This window comes from Rhinopithecus roxellana, chromosome 2 (assembly GCF_007565055.1).
Source record: "Rhinopithecus roxellana isolate Shanxi Qingling chromosome 2, ASM756505v1, whole genome shotgun sequence".
Classification (NCBI taxonomy): Eukaryota; Metazoa; Chordata; class Mammalia; order Primates; family Cercopithecidae; genus Rhinopithecus; species Rhinopithecus roxellana.
This window is the reverse complement of record NC_044550.1, coordinates 8,038,124-8,059,288: the sequence shown is the minus strand read 5'-3', so window position 1 is coordinate 8,059,288 and position 21,165 is coordinate 8,038,124.

Below are 21,165 nucleotides of genomic sequence, written 5' to 3'. Positions count from 1 at the left end.
ATATCAAGCACCCCAATATCCAATATATAAAACAAAAAGGGCAACTACGGTGTGCACTCTGAACAATATATGACATTTTTAATCCTTCTGTTTAATCATACCTTGCATTTATATAGCTCTCTTCCTGAAACCAATTTAAATCATTCCATAATTTCCCTGTTAAAGAATATTATGCCTTTTTCTTCACCTTTATCCGATTTATTCATTATTCAACCTATAATACACTTGATGGTTCTTTTGACATTCCTTTATCTATCCAGATGTATACATATGAAGGATTCTAGTAATTGGGAATGAATTGAAATGTTTATGGATCTATGAAAGAAAACATTCTATGTATTTGGCCGCATTTAAATGTAAAATGTCTCTTTGATATAAAATATGGTGAACAAAGTTCAAAGAGAAGCCACAGCCTAGAATGAGATGTATCAAATGCATAATAGGCAAAGAATGTGAATTAAAAATATATGAAATATTACTAAAAATACATGATAAAATAAGAAACAACTAAATCAAATGAGTATAGAATACAAACAAGAAAGTCACAGACAAGAAAGCTCAGATTGCAGTAAACACAGAGAAACATTCCTGAAATTACTAAATGAAGGACCTATGAATTAAAGCAATAAAGGAATGCCATTTCATATCCATCAATGGTCCAAGTTCTAAAACTTGACAAAACCAAGTTTTGCTGTAAAAATTGGAAACTCTCATACACTGTAAAAGTTGGAAGCTCTCATACCCTGTTTTATCCTAGCTTGCAATATTACATAATGACAAGTAAAGATGAAAATATGCAATGAAAAATAAATATTTTAAGAAATAGCTCTTAGTAGTAGCTACATCTGTTATAATCATTTGCTTAATCATAAAAGATACATTGAGTGCATTCTATATGACAGAATCCATGTTGGATGTCACCTAGGTCTAAGATAAAATGGCTTTAATGGCTAAGATAAAATGATAATGTATATATAAAGGAATCTCTTAAATGTGGAGCACACAATAGGCACTCAATAAAAGGCATATTTAATAATATTTCCTGAAGTTTTGGGCCAACAGTTACCAATGTTCAATGTCATTGTACATAAGTCAGTTTGTGATCACTTACAAAAACAATATACTACATAGGTGTGTAAGTTTGGGGGTTAGATTTTGTACTATTTCCAATCCTGTCCTATAGGATAAATTATTTTCAGAAATGGGGTTCTTGCAGCTTGGAATATAATTTCCAATGACAGCTTTAAATATGAATTCACAACGTGTTACATCTCATACAACTTTTACAGAAATGAAGTGACATGCTCAGTGAAAGTATGTTGGCCAACTCAAAAAGCATCTTAAGTGAACTGAAAGGTGTCAGTGCCACAGATACTGAATAGAGAGTTTGAAATGAGAAAGTGAAATAAGGCAATAATTCTAAATCAGTTTGTTATTTTATATAATGTTCTACTGCATAAATACGTATCTAAATTAATAAAAGTGTACCATCTTTACCATAAATAGGAAAAACTTATTTTTGTCTGTACAGATTTTCCAGCAGTGAAAGTAAAGGATAACCTTAAATTTTGACATGTATTCAGACACACAGTGTACGTCTCCCTTGCTTTAAAATTCTTCAGTGGCTCCTGACAGCTAAGAGGACAAAGTTCAAGCCTCTTATGAAAACATGGAAGGATTCTAGAATCTAGCTTTTACCTAGCCCTCCAGTTTTTATATTTCACTTTCCCTTAAAGTTCAGTAAAACAGGCTATTTGAGATTCTGTTAAAGGGCTAGACTCTCTCCCCACTGTTCTTTGCTCTGTCTTACCTCCTGGCCCAAGGCACTTCAAAGCTTCAATTCCTGTCCTGCCTCCTGTCTGAAAAATTCCCTGAGCAGAACCACTCACCAACTCCTTCTTTTCTTGCAGACCATCCTTTTCATATCTTTTACATAGTACTATATCATAATTTTCTCTAAAACTCTAACATGATTTATAAGAGTACACAGTTCAGAGTCAAGACAGGCAGAAACTAACATTCTAGTTTTGTCACTTAAAAGCTGTGTGACCTTTGTCAATTCACTTTACTCCTCTGATTGTAAAATAGAGATAATAATATTTACTAATGTAGTGTTATGAGGCTTCAATTACTTATAAAAAGATTGAGGACAACACATGACATAAAATGGGTATCAATAAATGAATGGTAGATGTTGTCATCATTATTATTGCTGGCACATCATCATTTTTATTCCTTCCCCAAAATATGTAATATTTGTAATATTTGGCATAAATGGATTTTTTTTTTAAATTTTTGCATTGCTTAATGTTAATGTTTTGACTGGAAAACATACTTAATTCTTAGGTGGATAAATGAATGAATGAGTAGGACCTCGAGAAATGAGCAAATTCTCGTATTACAGTTTGTCTCAGAGAGCAGTGGAGCAAAATCAAGTCTCTTTTCCTCCATTATACATCTACATCACAAACCATGTACTCTTATGGAGGGTATAAAAAAATCTCATTATGTCATTTTACTATGTATTATTGCTGAGAACTCTCACATTACCTAAACATGAGAAGTGTTTTGCACATGCAGAATCCTAAATTTTGTCTTCTGAATTTAGTATCATTTTTAAGGAGGATCTGAAATAGTTTGAGTTCTTACTAGGAATGTATGCATCTGAATTCTTTAGGCCAACAGCTCTCTAGCTGGTCTGACACTTAGATGCAGATTCTGAGGATTCCAGGGTGAGGGGAATGAGTGTCACAGTGTCAGGGTTACCAGCCACAGGACAGGTGAGGGAAGGGGTGAAAGGACAACTCAATGATTCATGAACAAATGGATCAAATGGGAAATGGAATAACTGATGACAATAAGAAAAATGAGAAAGCCTCCAAGTCCCAATGCCTCTGTTTCCCAGCATTTTATTTAAAAGGTTTCAACTATGATATTCATGATGTTGACATTGACTTACTTGAATGGATTAAAAGAACTCTGAGACTTTCTCCTTCTTAGGTGGCCAGATTATTGAACAGTCTAGTGTAATTCTGATAAACATTTTCCCAGTGAGGATTGCTAATATCCCCAGTGGACAAACTGGAGATGCCACTGAAGGGCAGATAGATATTCTACTGTAAATAAATTGGCATTGCCATTTATCACTACTCCCTTGAGAGTTTAGTCAGCATTGAATCCACAGAGCATATAAACCCAGGTAGAGCTCAGAAAAATTGAATTTCAGTATCTATAAGACTAAGTAGTCCCTGAAGTAGAATCAGGAACAACAACAACAACCGTCCAACTCTCCCTCCTTTGCCAACTTAAGAAAATCACACAAACACATCATTGTCATTATCCTCTTCAGCTCACTTTAATTAAAACACACATTGCACTTCTCATGTGTCTACTATACACAGGCCTCCTAATTCCAAACTCCTGGAACAAAATGCCCAGTAGACACAGTGATCAGGTACAATGTGTTTAAGTCCAGGTCCACAAGGACAGATATTACAAATAAAAATTGACTTAATTAATTAAGATGTGGTGAAAAAGAAATGACCACAGTCTCCACCATTCTATTAGTATCCTATGAAATCAAGTGTGCCCCAGCCTCTCACATTTCCACAGTAAGAGAAAAGCTGTGGATTTTTGTTTACTTGTTTCTATCATTATTAGTTGAGTTGTCTCAAACTCATCTCAGAGAGTAAGACAATTGATATGGTTGGACTCTATGTCCCCACCCAAATCTCCTCCTGTAGCTCCCATAATTCCCATGTGTTGTGGGAGGGACCCAGCAGGAGATGACTGCATTATGGGGATGGGTCTCTTCCACGCTGTTCACCTGAGAGTGAATGGGTCTCATGAGATCTGATGGTTTTAAAAATGGGACGTGCCCTGCACAAGCTTTTTGTGTGTTTGTTTGTTTGTTTTTATTTTTGTTTTGGCTGCTGCCACCCATGTAAGATGTGACTTGCTCCTCCTTGCCTTCCCCCATGATTGTGATGCTTCGCCAGCCATGTGGAACTGTGACTTCTCCATTAAACCTCTTTCCTTCATAAATTGCCCAGTCTCAGGTATGTCATTATCAGCAGCGTGAAAACAGACTAATACAAAAATGAAGGCTTGTTTTGCTTTCCCTGCAGCAAATCACCTTTTACAACCTGGGCTGTAAAGTCTTATTCTCGATTCTCAACAATATCATTCATTATTACCCCAAGGTGGATCCACCATCACAAATACTATTACAAAGATACAACAGTACAATTTCTCAGAACACTTCTGAAATGCATTCTTATTTATTTTTCATCCGTTTCTAAAAAGAGTAGCTTCACAATGAAGTCCCAAGCTTTCCAAACAGATTTTGGATAAAGTCCCTATCGAATTACATTCATCTAAATGCTATACATAGCTCACCCACTTTTATCAGGGGAGTCTTTCATTTGAAATCAGAAATTCTAACAAGGAATTTCTGGGACCATGTGTATTACATCTATCACTAGAGTGCACTGCTTTGTTTCAGGGCTCTCATTTAAAACTCTGTTTAACCATCCTCAAATCATCTTATTCCTTATGAGGACCTTATGAATAGCCAGTAGGTCCCTTTCATGAGTGTGAAACTGATCCCTTTATTGATGTGGCCCCATTGTTTTGTCTACTCTCCTGGAGTGATGCTCTGGAAAAACAAAGTTGCCTGCAATGCAATTTCATGTCAAATTAGCATATGGCATAGCATATGGAATGACAACTAGAGGACTGGTTTCTCAGACCTGAGAAGGTACCAAAAACACATTTTCAGAAGAGACACATCTCTCACTGAAAAGGCAGCTGCCCAACACACAATTGTCTCCCAGTAGACTGGTACTGGCAAAGACAACTGTCTTGACTGAAAGAACACTGCCAAGAAACTGACCTTAGGGGGAATGGAAGAGAGCAGAGCATGATATTTGCATTTCTTTGAAGTCTCTTTCAAGTTTTGAAAATCACTCCTAAAAATACACTCAACTGTGACTAGAAATATATATTTTCTAATATTTTGCACAGCCTGGCTTAAAATAAAGCAATTCAACAGATTAACAGTGTTAAACCTATGCAATTAGGTTTTTTTAATCTTTCTCAATTTAATAGTTTAGGACTTTTTTTGAAAACTGCTAAACCGATGGTGTACTTTGGTATCCCACACATTCTGAAGAAAGAGCACTAATCTTCTCTGATTCTTTCTTTAATTTATAACTATTGCAAAGTATTTCAGCATCACACCCTTTATCATACAACTCTCAGTAAAGAATATTTTGAAGATATTGTCAAATCCTTCATGTGAGTGACGAGTTGTTTCACAGCTTTTTATTTCAATCAACTTTTTAAATCTCATTAACCAGAAAACTCATTCTGTCTCAAAGAAATGAATTTTAATGTATTAAATATGATACGCTATAGAGACTTTCAGTGGGAAGAACATATGTACAAAAACCTATAATACGTAGACAGATTATCACAGCACATTTATGAAATTCTTGTCTCTATGAGCCCTTAATAAAATGCCTCTAGTTGCCCAGGATACTCCTCATAAACCTTTCCCTAAAATTCTAGTTCACATAAACTTGCCTCAAAAGGTTTCTTTCCTTTGCTACCAAATGATGACTCATTTCCATAGCATCTAATTAATATTTACAACTCTAATTGCCTTAATAGATAAGCCTAATTTTTTAAGTGCTACAGTGCTCATTCTCCCATTTCAGTAAGGCTGACCTTCATTTATATGATATTCTAATATTTCAACCACCACAACCTTAGTCATTTTCAACATCTCACTGCCTAGTTTAATATGTAAAACACAGAAGAGGTTCAATTTAAGTGTACCGAATGATATTGAACTTTAATATCTGATCCTTTCCAGTTGTCCTAACACATGTTCAACTTTGTCTTCTTTTTTCCCCCATCTAGTCAGGATTCTAAGATAAGCCATTTCATTAACACATCAAATAATCTGAAAACCAATGTCATTTTATAAAAACTATTTGGCCTTCCTCAAGTTACTTAGCCATTTGAGCCTCAATTTCCTCACCTGTAAAATTAGAATATTATCTTTAGTCTTAGAGTTTTTGTGGGAATCATAGAGTCATACTACACGGGTTATTTAACTTACCTAAAGTGAAATACATTTGCTTGAGAAAGAGAATAAAGTAAATGGAATGAATGGTTCTATCAGTTTTTCTACCCAATAAGTCTCTGCCCTGGAGTAAGCCTGAGATGAGGGATGTAAATCTGTTAATCTCTTTCTCTTAGTCAAAGATAAATATTTTTTATGCAACATAGTTCCAAAATGTAAGCTGCCAATTTCAAACAGAACTAGCAATCTGTTTCAGTGCTGAAGGAAAAGCTGGCTGCATTAGATTTAATGAAAAGTGTTCAATCTATGTCTTTCTTTGGAAATTCTCCAAGAAATTCTCCATTTCAGTATATGAAATGTTCATGCTGACTGACTTTAGAATCTAATACTTGTGAATGATACAATTTTGTTTTATTTTGCAATATTGTTTATTAGGCAGGGCGCAGTGGCTCATGCCTGTAATCCCAGCACTTTGGGAGGCCAAGGTGGACGGATCACGAGGTCAAGAGATTGAGACCATCCCGGCCAAAATGGTGAAACCCTGTCTCTACTAAAAATACAAAAACTAGCGGGGTGTGGTGGTGCGTACCTGTAGTCCCAGCTACTTGGGAGGCTGAGGCAGATGAATCACCGGAACCTGGGAGGCAGAGATTGTAGTGAGCAGAGATTGCACCACTGCACTCCAACCTGGAGACAGAGTGAGACTCCATCTCAAAAATAATAATAATAATAATAATTTTTATAAATTGCCCTGCTCATCACCTCTCACACATTAATGACATTCAATCACATTAGAGGATTATGATTCATTGTTTTATTACACAATAAAATAACTACAACTGCTAGGCATTTTAGCTCCTTGATGGTTTATCATGTTTCTTACAGTGAAATTTCCAGTTTTCTCAAGTCCTCTGTTTATTTCTCTCCTTTCTTTTGTAACAGATATTCAATATCCATTGTCACTCTTCAAATTAAGGTTATCCAGCATGAATATACCATTTTTACATGTTTCCATGTCAAAGCATTCCTTTATATTTAACCCACTCTCTTACATTGGCTAGTCTATGAGAAAAAATAAAGCTTGTCCAACTTAAGTCAATGACTCAAGATCTGTGTGTGGATCCCACCCACTCATACATCCTCAAAGGCTTTGTTTTACTCACTTTCATAATTTAATCTATATTGTCTTCCTATTATGTGAAACCACCATCAGGTCTTCTTGGTACTAACAGCAAACTTCCTTCAATCTTGCTTAAAAGGAAGGAACAGCAGCTGGTCTATAACCCATTGCCTCTACCTTGGACACATCTGGGGAAGGAATCTGTTACTCAAAAAAAAAAAGAAAGTTCTGGGAAAATCTCCTCACAAACACACTAACCAGACCTCTTGGTAGTATGCACTAAAATACCTTTATAGGAATATATCTATTCTATCTAGGTTGGAATTATTCTACTTTTGTCTGCTAGAATTTATCTGTGTCCACTATATAATTATCAGAGGGCAAAATTATTAGAGTATGAAATGGAGATGTTTTGTGATCAAAATAGTACACTTTGTGTGACTGATGTCATGCATGTATAATTCAGATACCCCACATGTTAAATCTGGGTTGGTAAGCATTTTAATGCAGAAATATAGACCTGGAAAGCTGCATTAAGTATTTTCATATTTCATCATTCTTTCCCTGTGGCTTGTGATTACTCATTCTTTTTAAAGAAAGGGTCAACAAATAACAGCCTATGAGTTAAAGAGTTGTTTAAAAATGAAAAGAAAAAATGTGATATCAACCATTTGTATCCTGTAAAGTCTAAAGTATTTACTATCTAGCCATTTGTAAAAAAAAATTTTTCAGCAACCTCTGCTTTAAATTATTAGTGAAAATTATTCTGTGGTTAATACTCTGCATTTAGTAAATCTGACTTCACAATTGACGCTTTGTGCCATCATACCTCCTATCCTCACTGAACTTCTTGAAAGCAGCAAGAGTCAGCACCACAAGTTCAAAGTACTCATGAAAATAATAATTATTTCATTTGCCCAGATACAGATCCACTTATACATAGTCATTTGATTTTCAACAAAGATGCTAAATCTTCAAATAGGAAAAAATGTATTTTCAACAATGGAGCTGGAATAAATAGTGTGATGGTTAATTTTATGTTTTGACTTGACAGAGCCACGGGGTGCGCAGATATTTGGGCAAACATTATTCTAGATAAGTCTGTGATAGTGCTTCTGGATAAGACTAACATTTGAATCACAGACTGATTAAACCAGAATACCCTCCTTGATATGAATGGGCCTCATCCAATCAACTGAATAGCTGAATAGAACAAAGACATTGAGTAAGAAGAAACTGTGCCTGCCTGACTGCTAAGCTTGGACATCAGTCTTTTCCTGCCTTTGAACTGGAACTTACACTATAATTATACTGGAACTTACATCATCATTTATCTTAGTTCTCAGACCTTCTGACTCAAACTGGAACAGTATTAGCTCTCTTGTCTTCAGCTTGTTGAATACAATTGTTGGGACTTCTTAGTCCCCATTATTATATGAGCAAATTTTTCATAATATCTATCTATCTACCTATCTAGCTAGCTATCATCTATTTGTCATCTATCTGTCGTTTAGATTCTTTCTCTGGAGAACCCTGACTAATACAAATGGGAATTTTTTCCCTTTGAGGGAAAAAAAATGTACCTCAACCTTGATTTCAAACAATACACAAAAAGTACATTAGAATGGAAAGTAAGCCTACAGATAAAAGGTAAAGCATAAAGCCATAAGACAAAAACATAACAAAGTATCTTAGTGACTTAGTGTAGGCAAATCATTTTGAGAAGTCACAGAAAACAATATCCATAAATAATTAGTAAATTAAATTTTCAACAAAATGTACAACTTCTGTTCATCAAAAGACAGCATGAAGAAAATGAATTAGCAAGATACAGGCACAGAAAGAAAAATATGAAACACATATATGTGAGAGAGTACTGATATCCAGGATATAAAATGAATTCTTATAGCTCAAAATAAAAAGTTTCTACAATTAAAAATACAAGACAAATATCTTACTAGACATCTCATAAAAGGAGATACAGGCATACCTTGGAGATATTGTGGTTCAGTTCCAGACCATGGCAATAAGCAAATATCACAATAAAGGAAGTCATGCAACTTTTTTCATTTCAAGGGCATGTAAAGTTATGTTTACACTGCACTATAGTCAACTAAGTGTATAATAGCATTATGTCTAAAAAGTCCAATGTGTTTACCTGAGTTGTTGTAAAAAATGCTAACAATCATTTGAGACTTTAGCAAGTCATAATCTTTTTGCTGATGAAGGATCAGCCTCATGTTGATGGTTGCTGACTGATCAAGGTGGTAGTTGCTGAAGGTTAGGATGACGGTGACAATTTCTTAAAATAAGACAATAATGAAGCTTGCCATATCAATTGACTATTTTTCATAAACAGTCTCTCTGTGGTATGTTGTGTTATTTGAAAGCATTTACCAATGGTAGAAACTTCTTTCCAAACTGGAGTCAATCTTTTCAAATTTTGCCTCTGCTTTATTTATTAGGCTTATGTAATATTCTAAATTTTTTTGTGATTATTTCAACAATATCCACAGCATCTTCACCAGGAGTAGTTTCCATTTCAAGAAACCACTTTTTTTGCTCATCTGTAGAAGCAACGCCTCATGCATTGAAGTTTTATCATGAGATTGCAGTAATTCAGGCCCACGTTCAGTTCTCCACTTCTAATTCTAGTTCTTCTTCCATTTCCATCCCATCTGCAGTTACTTCCTCCACTGAAGTCTTGAACACCTTAAAGTCTTGCATGAGAGTTGGAATCAACTTCTCCCAAATTCCTGTTAATGTTGATATTTTGACCCCCTCCCATGAATCACAAATGTTCTCAGTGGCATCTAGAATGGTGAATCCTTTTCAGAAGGTTTAAAATGTATTTTGCCCAGATCTCAGAAAATTCATTATCTATGTCAGCTATACTTTTATGAAATATGTTTTTTAACAATAAGACTTGAAAGTTGAAATTACCCTTTGACTCATGAGCTGCAGAGTTGATACTGTGTGAGCAGGCATGAAAACATTATTCTTCTTGTACATCTCCATCAGAATTCTTGGATGACTAGGCACATTGTCAATGAGCAGTAATATTTTGAAAGAAATCTTTTTTTCTGAACAGCATTTCTCAACAGGAGGCTTACATTTTTCAGTAAACCAAGTTGTAAACAAATGTTCGATCATTGATGCTTTGTTGTTCTATTTCTAGAGCACAGGGAGGAGTAGATTTAGCATAATTCCTAAGGTACTTAAGATTTTCAGAATGATAGGTGAGCACTGGCTTCAACTTAAAGTCACTAGCTGCTTTAGCCCATAACAAGAGAGTCAGTTTGTCCTTTGAATCTTCAAAGGCAGGCATTGACTTCTTTTAAACTATAAAAGTCTTAAACAGCATCTTCTTCCAACAGAAGGCTATTTCAACTATGTTTAAAATCTGTTGTGTGGTGTAGTTACCCTCAACAATAATCTTAGCTAGATCTTCTGGATAACTTGCTGCAGCTTCTATACTGGCAATTGCTGCTTCACCTTGCACTTTTATGTTATGGAAATGGCTTCTTTCCTTAAATCTGAGGCCCAACATCTGCTAGCTTCTAACTTTTCTTCTGCAGCTTTTTCACCTTTCTCAGCCGTCATAGAATTAAAGATAGTTAGGGCCTTGCTCTGAATTAGATGTTGGTTTAAGGGAATGTTGTGGTTAATTTGATCTATCCAGACCACTAAAACTCTCCATATCATCAATAAGGCTGTTTCACTTTCTTCTCATTCACATGTTCACTGGAGGGGTACTTCTAAAGTCCTTCAAGAACTTTTCCTTTCACAACTTGGTTAACTGGCCCAAGAGTCCTAGCTGTCAGTCTATCCTGGCTTTGGACATCTTTTCTCAGTAAGCTTAATCATTGCTAGCTTTTGATTTAAAATACAAAATGTACCATACTTTTTTTCCCTCGAACACATACAGGCATTGTAGGGTTATCAACTATTCTAATATGAGTATTGTTTTGTCTTAGGTAATAGGCCCAAAGAGAGAGGGAGAGGAGAGATGGGGGAATGGCCATTTGGTGGTGCAGTTAGAACTTATGGATTGTTTGCCATCTCACATGGGCACAGTTTGTGGTGCCCCAAAACAATTAATTAACAATAGTAACATCAAAGTCACTGATCACATATCACCATAACATATATAACAATAGTGGAAAAATTTGAAATATTGTAAGAAATACCAAAAACTAACACAGAGACACAAACAGGGCACAAGCTGTGAAAAAAAAATAATGCTGATGGACTTGCTCAAGGCAGGGTTGCCACAAACCTTCAATTTGTAAAACACACAATATCTGTGTAGCACAATAAAACAAGTTATGCCTATACAAATGGACTATAAGCACATAAGAAAGTGCTCAACATAATTATCATCAGGGAAATTTGAATTAAACCAACAATGAGATATTACTATGCATTCATCAGAATGGCTAAAATTTTAAAGACTGATAACAACAACTAGATGTGAGGATGTGGAGGTGGTATCACACAGTGTTTGCTGGGAGTACAAAATGGTATACGCACTTTGAAAAAAATCTGGCGTTGTTTTTCAAAATTAAATATATACTTAAGACCCAGCAACCTGACGTTACATTGTTACCTAAAAGAAAAGAAAATACACGCCCACAGAAAACTTTTGTAACTTTAAAACAGCTTTTTCATAATCTCACAAACTAGAAATGGCCCAGCTTCCTGTCAATAGGACAATTGGTAAATAATCTATAATATATTCATACAATGGGATACCATTCCACATTTAAAGACTTCAGCTACTGACGAACCCAATGACATGGATAAATCTCAAAAACATTATGCTCAGTGAAATGAGCTTTACAAAAAACAGTATATTTTGTATTGCTCACTTATGTGAAATTCTAGATCAGGTGACTCTAACTGATGGCAGAAAAGCTCTAGAACAATGGTTGCCAGAAGGCAGAAGTAGGAGTTAATTTGAAAAGAGGATGAGAGAAATTTCTGGGATGATAATGACGTTTTATATCTTGATTGAGGTTCAGTTTACTAAGGAACGGGTACTTGCCAAAATTCACTGAATTGTACATTTAAGATTTGTGCATTTTGTTAAACGTAAATTTTACATAAAAGGCATCACATTTTGAGCTCCAATTAATATTGCATATGGTAAGGTATTATGGGAAAACTTATGGCTCTCTATAAAGGGGAATTTTCTTTGGGAATGTTCATGGCCCTCCTTTAAATACATCAAATGTAAGATCGCTGGATGGATAAATAAAGGAATGGAGTTGCATAAACATCTAACAAAACATTTTTATCAGCCCCCAGAATTGTGAAAATAAATTTTTGTTGTTTAATCCGCTCAGTCTGTATTATTTGTTATGGCAACCCAAGCCGACTAAGGCAACAGGTGTTTATTGTAAAAATCTTTCAACTCTGTTATATATTTGAAAATTCACATGAAAAAGACTAAAAAATACACCAAAAATTCAAATGGAGTTAATGATTAAGAGCACCACCTTTGGAATCATAATGAATTGCACCCTAACTGTAGCTCTGCAACTTGCTAGTCGGGTGAAAATTAGTGTGTTATGTAACCTATCTTAGCTTCTTGTTCTCATATGAAAAATGGGTATTATAATAAAACGTCTCTCTCAGTTTGATGTAAACATGAAATAAAATATTATATATGCTAGCACCTAGCACAATGCCTTTGACATACAAAGTGCTCAATTAACATTTGCTGCTAACAACATTTTTTACTACTACCTTGCAAATTTTAATATCTTGAAATAAAAGAAAAAATATGTAAAGTACTGATCTCAGTTTTCGAAGACAAAGCATTATATGTCATTATATGTGCTTTTATTTCTTCTCTTCAATGTTGGTATACATTCAATCACTTATCAGCACTTTTCATTCGAAACACTCTCAGGGTGAAAAAATGGACTATAAACCAAAATAACAGGAAATTTCATTACCAAATGTGTTAATTTTTAAACACTTTTTTTTACTTCATTAAAGAAAAGTAGACTTCTGTTACCACAGCGATTTGATTAATTCTGCTGAGAGTAGCAAGATTCTTAGATATTCTCTTGTAATTGTGAAATATATAAATCTAAATAAAAATATAAAAATTCGATAAACGCTATATGTAGCATATAAGTGTGTTTTAAAGAGAAATAATAAAATGAACATATATATATATATACACTGTCTAAAAGAAAAAATATCTTTACTTTAAAGCTTTCTCTAAGTCCCTTCCCAAACGCTTTATCCCACTGCTTCCCCAACTCTTCCAAGAAGTAAACACTATGGTGAATTTTGTTGATTATCCACTCTAGGCTATAGAGGACAGTGAAAGAGCACAAACTCACTGAGCCAGGCTCATTGAGCTAGGCTCAGAAACTTGTGAGCTAGGCTGCTAGATTTAAGTCCTGGATCTCCTACTTTATAATTGTGTGACTTAGAGGCTGTTGCTTAACCTCTCTGTATGTCATTTCCTATATTTGAATGGGAATCATAATATTAATTAAGAATATATATTGTATTTTGTTGAAAGTGTCTGCCACATAGTGCTTTAGATATATTTCTATTATTTTGCCTTTCTACTTAGTTTAACCTATTTGTATGAATCTCTATAAAAATATATGCCCTCACGCCAGTAATCCCAGCACTTTGGGAGGCCAAGGCGGGTGGATCACGAGGTCAGGAGAGCGAGACCATCCTGGCTAACATGGTGAAACCTTATCTCTACTAAAAACGCAAAAAATTAGCCAGGCATGGTGGCGGGCACCTGTAGTCCCAGCTACTCTGGAGGCTGAGGCAGGAGAATGGTGTGACCCCCGGGAGGCGGAGCTTGTAGTGAGCCGAGATCTCACCACTGCACTCCAGACTGGGTGGCAGAGCAAGACTGTGTCTCAAAAAAATAAATAAATAAATAAATAAAATAAAATGTATATATATGTGTGTGTGTGCATACATGTATATATATGTATATATATTTTTATATGTATTCTTGAATTTTGGCTGGTTTTGACATTTATAGATAAGGGATTATACTGTTATCAAGTAGAACTTGCTTTTACCTTTCAAAACAAATTTTTGATAGTCTTTCAATATGTGTGATTGTTTGGTTTATTCATTTTTTGCTGTCATATAATATTCCACTGTATAAATACATGACTATTATTCTTTCTTTTGTTGATAAATGCTTGGACTACATCTACATTTTTATATTACAAACAGTAGTACTCAGGCCATTTCATGTCAATATCTTGACAAAATGTGTACATGTGGAATGGTAAACATCATCTATCAATTTCCTCTCAATTAATGTAGAACATTATGAGTTACTGAATAACAGTTCTTTTTTGTATTTAAATCCTTATGTATTGATCATCTATAGAAATATTTCTCCACATAAATCAATATTTAAGAAAAAAATCTACCACCTTGTGAAGAGTTATGAATTTTCAATTTGCTTTTCATCAATCCTATTTTATTTTTATAAAAATAACTGAAGAAGTCACAATTAAAGTGTAATTATTGGGTTAGCCAGCCACAAAATGTATTTTGAATGTATTGAACAACTTTAACCTTCATGAAGGACCAACTTTTAATTAACACCCAAATCATTCAAATGCTCCTAAATTTTTGTGTCTGCATAGCTAAAACTTAGTGAATGGTTACAGTGTTTAATGAATGAATCTATTAAGAACTTGTCAATAACACAGATAAATGTTTTATTTGCTTTACTAACAGCCAGTAGAACAAAAAGCTCTCGATATCTTTGACTAAATTAATGGGCTAGTATCTGATATATAGACAGCAAGCAGTTTAATCATTACAACACACGATTCTGAGTTTAGAGCTGTAGGTTTAAATTCTTTTGAGATTTTTTTCTTAGCCCTATCATTAGCATACATTGATTGCTCTGATTGGCTAATCATTTAATTAGGAAATAGATAACCTTTGTTACAAAACTGGTTCAGTACATAGTTTTCAAACTTTGGGAGAGAATTAGTAGTCAATTTTGTGTAAATATAACCTTGAGATTTAATGTGTTTTTCAATAGAAGTTATTAAAAAAATTAATTCTAATATAAATATATAAAACACCTAAATACACAAAATATTGTTATTAGTGAAATAAAATATCTGATTGGAAAACTTGAAACAGCCAGAGATATACGTTGGTTGATTGTGTTTATTATGTATTTGAGCCCTTTATTAAAATCCATCTGTATAACAAAATTCTGTTTTCTAGAATACATTAAACTAACTAATGATAACTAATCCTATTGCTCGCGTGTAGAAATGTTCTGAGATACAATGAGAAAGGCCTTAAGAGACATTGGTTCACAGAACAATTAAACTATCATATGTATTCCCTAAGGAACTTCTTCTATTACAAATAATACCGACATAAGAGGAGGGGTTGAACATTCTGTTTAAATAATAATGGACGATACAAAATGTAGTGCTGTATAGGTATGAATAAGACATAAGGAAATTGTTTCAAAGGCCAGCCCAATGGCTCTTTGATACAAACCCAGGTGCCCTTCCCTTTCCAATGAGCTCAATTAGCCCTCTGCTCCATGACATCACAAAGTAACTGGTTTAAACTGTGCTTCAAGTGCCTTTTATATACAAAAATTAAACAAGCCTGTCTCATTTAATTTCAGTTAATGTAAGTGAGCTTCCGAAACTGAATTGCTCAGTTATAACACTGAGCTTGAAGCCAGGCTGGCTGATTAATTCCTAGCTGTTTGAAGTGCTTTCTTCTCTTATCTTGAGCTATGCAGGCCTTACTACAGCCTGAGGAGAGCTGAGCCTAAGTCTATGGGAGAATTTTGTTTCCTCTCCACAGAGACGAGTGGAGACCAGATAAGCACTGTGGCATAAAACTGAAAACAACCAAAAACTTGTTGCCAATTTTAAGAAACGTGCGGGATGTAGGGCTGATTAGAGAAATCAAAATGTCCATAATATTGCATCCTTCTATCTGACTTTCAATTCACTGGTACACTGTGCAATTTTAATTGAAAATTACTATTGCCTAGAAACTGACATTACCCTAAAGATGTCCTAGTTAGTTCCAGTTGAGGTTTTTACATAAAATAAGCATTAGTAGCATGAGAAAGGAAGGGAGAGGCTGAATATGGTGAGTCATTAGGGCAACAATTAGGACACTTTCCCAAATTTTACTGTATAACCTTTAGAAATCCTCAGATAATCTGCTTTGCTATTCCCAGGAGAGTTCTTTGATGATCTTCAAAGCAAAATATGCCTCAGGATGAACGTCCTAAAAACATAACGTGGTGTATCTTCCAGCTTGCGATGAAAAAGCATTGGCTTTTAGGAGGTAATTTAGTGACTACACCCAAAGATTCCCCCCACCACACACACATACTCACCCCCTGCTCCCGTCTCACACATACTTTTCATATCTTGAGTGCATCTTTTGTTCTAAATAGATGTTGTGATACATGGTGGTGTATTAGTCTGTTCTCACATTACTATAAAGAAATACCTGAGACTGGGTTGGGCATGGTGACTCACTCCTGTAATCCCAGCACTTTGGGAGGCTGAGGCAGGTGGATCACGAGGTCAGGAGATTGAGACTGGCCTGGTCAACATGGTGAAACCCTGTCTCTACTAAAAATACAAAAATTGGCCACGCGTGATTGCTTGTGCCCGTAGTCCCAGCTACTCAGGAGGCTGAGGCAGGAGAATCGCTTGAACTCGGGCAGCGGAGATTGCAGTGAGCTGAGATCATGCCATTGCACTCCAGCCTGGGTGACAGAGCAAGACCCCAATTAAAAAAAAAAATCAGAGCTCATGATAACTCACTCACTATCACAAGAACAGCATGGGGGAGACTGCCCCCATGATTTAATCACCTCCCTCCCTCCACAGTGGGGATTACAGGTCCCTCCCTCAACAGGTGGGGATTACAATTCAAGATGAGATTTGGGTGGGGCACAGAGCCAAACCATATCATTCTGCCCCGGCCCCTCCCTCCCCTGGTCTCTCATGTCTTCACATTTCAAAACACAATTATGCCTTTCCAACAGTCTCCCAATGTCTTAACTCATTCCAGCATTAACACAAAAAATCCATAGTCCAAAGTTTCAATTGAGACAAGGCAAGTCCCTTCTGCCTGTGAGCCTGTAAAGTGATAAACAAGTTAGTTCCTTCCAAGATACAATGGGGGTACAGACATTGGGTAAATACACCCTTTCCAAATAGGAGAAATTGGCCAAAGCAAAGGGGATAGGCCCCATGCAAGTCCAAAATCCAGGGAGCCAGTTATCAAATCTTAAGTTTCAAAAATTATCTCCTTCACTTCCATGTCTAGCATCTGGACATGCTGATGCAAGGGGTGGGCTCCCATGGCCTTGGGTGGCTCCCTCGTGGGCTGGCATTGACTGCCTATGTCTTTACTAGGGGCATAGTGCAAGCTGTTGGTGGATCTGCCATTTTGGGTTTTGGAGGGCTGTGACCCTCTTCTCACTACTTCACTAGGCAATATCCCAGTGAGGACTCTGTGTGAGGGCTCCAATCCCACATTTCTCTTGGATAAACGTTTTCCCTGTACTCTCACACTTCTCTTTTCCTTGCCTGCCACCATAGAAGACGTGCCTGCTTCACCTTCCACCATGAGTGTGTTTCCTGAGGCCTCCCCGGCCATATGGAACTGTGAGTCAATTAAAACTCTTTCCTTTATAAATTATCCAGTCTCAAGTATTTCTTTATAGCAGTATGAGAACAAACTAATACAGCAGACTAAGCAGGAAACTTGAGACTATGTAAGCTTTCTTCCTTCCCTCCATTTAGCAATGCTGCCAGGCCAAAGCAACCAAAATGAACCATACAGCTACTGTCAGCAGAGAGTCCTATGGGGCTGAAGACTTGAACAGCAAACCAGACCATTGCCAGGGAGTCCATCAGAATGGTTTCAGCATCAGAGAGAGCAAAACTATTAAAATAAAGCTGGCTCAAAGGAATGTTCCTTTCCATTGCCTGTGATGTTTGCTGAAATAAACATCTGAAGCACTGTAACAAAATAAGAAAACAAAATACCCAAGGATATAAAACAAACAGCAGAACCATTCTTTCAACCACTCTTCCCACCCTGTAAAGAATTTGAAGCTGCAGTAAATCCAGACAGTCGCTGTGCAAAAAGGCGAATATATAAGTTCACTATAGACATTTTTCTTATTTCCTGATCAGCAATGTACTTTCTCATTTTGAGAAATTTTCATAAATCTGATGAGATGCTATGTGATATCATATCAAACTTCCTATAAAAGTACTTCTAGAATGATGCTCACCATAGCAACTGAACACTCCAATTGTGTTATCTGAATGTGGGCTATATGGGGAAGAGAACATTTCTCTCATCTTTATTTCAGGATTGTGTAAGGTTAAAATAGTAATGGTTAGAAAACTATATATATATGGATTGTGATACTTGGAGATTAGCATCAACTTATGAGAAAGGATGTATTTTATGTCACTCCTTAGTAATACACCAATAGTTTAAGAATTCATGTGCATGGAAGAAAATTCTTTACTTAAGGAATTCTGTCCTAGGAGGACATACAAATTCTGATAAAGTGAAGAGTGAATACCTAAATAATCTGATACCAAAAATTTTAAAGTGTCACAATATAATTGTAACATGAAGCTGTATCCACAATTAAATGTTCAAAATCTTGAAATTTCTTTTCTCTGTGTCATAAACACAAAAACCATAATCATGAATTATATTTATAAATTAATGAGACTAATTTATCTGTGGTTCATTAGTTAAATTTAAAGTTATTTTCTGAAACTTTTAAAAAATTATTTGATGGTTGGAAAATGTATATAATAATCATAATTAGTATTTATTTAGCATCCACTGTGTACAGGTGCCTTACCAAATGGTCTCATTTGATGACAACACTATTAGAAGAAAGCTATTTGATTCTGTGTTTAGAAACTGAAGACCTAAACAGCAAACCAGACCATTGCCGGGGAGCCCATCAGAATAGTTTCAGCATCAGAGAGAGCAAAACTATTAAACTATTACGGTGCTGATAGAATAAATAACACATCCAAAGTCACATAGGTAGTTAAAACCAAAGCCTGAAATTTCCTCTCTCAGTTCCTTTCATTATATCCTTCTTTATATTCATCCATTTATTTCTCTTCCTGCTATTGCACCCTCATCTCCTCCCTATTTTTTCCTTTCTTCTGTTGCACTAATTACTCCGTAGCATTCTGTTGAGATTAAACCAAAAAATTTTTGTCTCCGAAAGCACAAGATTACAGGTGATGCCATCTCTAGTAAAGAGTACACTTTCCCAGGGATTTCAGAGATGCTTTTCTTCTAATTTCAAAAGGATAAAGCAAAATGACAATCTGTACCTGAAACCTAATCCAAATGTATGTTCTCCATGGCTCACCTTCATTGGAGGCAGTTTTTCCTTCCAAAACCTCTTTTAGTCTTATGATTACCACAGGAAATAAGTAATATTTTGGGTTTGAAACCTCTCTCAATATGAATTTTATAGCTTTAAGTCATTAAAGCCAATACAATTGTAATTTTTGGTATTAATTATGAAATAAGGAATTACTATATTTTGTAAGTTTCCTTATAAAATAACAAGGTGGTTATAATGTTTTATAATACAGCAGTGAGTATAATACTGCAGGATTTACCTGTCAACTTGTAGGATTACATAAATGTGTCTTTCATTTATGTTACTAAAAAAATCTATCACAGTGAGGGTTTTTGGTTCTGGAAATAAATTTTAATCAACTTAGCAACATAAGTAAAGCAAGTTAGATACCACTGTAGAGTTTAGGCCAATATTTTCTCTCTTTCTTTCATATCCTTGGCTAGTATAAAAACCTCAAGGGAAATTAGACCAAGAATGGTTTCTGTAAAAACTTCTGGAGCTTCTCACAGAGAACCAAGTAATATCTTGAGTAAACCATGGGCTCAGATTTTTTTTTCCTGGCCAGAAACAATTCTCATGTTAGTAAACTAAACCAAAATGACTGGCTAATGACTTCACATATGTAGTTTGTTTTATTTCTTTTTTCTTTTGCTGACCCATCTACCATGTTCAGCAAATGTATGTTTCATTAGATGTGTAGATCACAAGGAATAATGATGTTGAAGTAGCATAGTGTATTTATAATTTTGTTTAATCAATCAGTCAACAGTGTTTTTGTATTAGCTATCTTCCTGACATTTAGAATTTCCCTTTGATTGTCTGATGTATGAAATACTAGAATTATTGGAAATCTTTTGTGCAATTTGAGGGTTAATATAGTATGATTCAAATTAGTTAATTTCTTATCTTTTGACTTAAAACACACAGAATAATCCCAGGAAGAATTCCTCAGAAAGCCTGAAAGAGTAAGGGCCATCTAAATTTCAGGCTTCAAATTTGAGTAGAATGTTTACAAACTTCAAAAAGCAGAAGATACAACATTAAGTCATTTTAAGAGCATAATTGTGTATTTATTATTATTTATCTAGAAGTCACTTAAAAGGTATGTTTTATAATCTGATGTTTTCACAATACCAAATTATTTTCTCATATTATTGAGTGCATTATAAGCAGTGCATGTGTGTAGTGTGCGTGTGTGTGTGTGTGTGTGTGTTCTTGGAGTATTTTTACATTTAACTTGTCCTATGTGCTTGAAGAAAGCACCAATTATAGTCTTTGGAGTTGTATTATCCTGTAAAAATGTCATATATACGTATATACATATACATACATACATACGTGTGTGTGTGTATATGTATACACACACACACACACACATACAGGTGGGGCTGTATGGGAAGGTATATGGATGAAACAAGGTTGGCCAAGGTTGATAACTTTTGAAGCTAGATGATGGGTACAAGGAAGTTCATTATACTATTTGCTCTTCTTTTGATTTGTATACAATTTTCTAACACT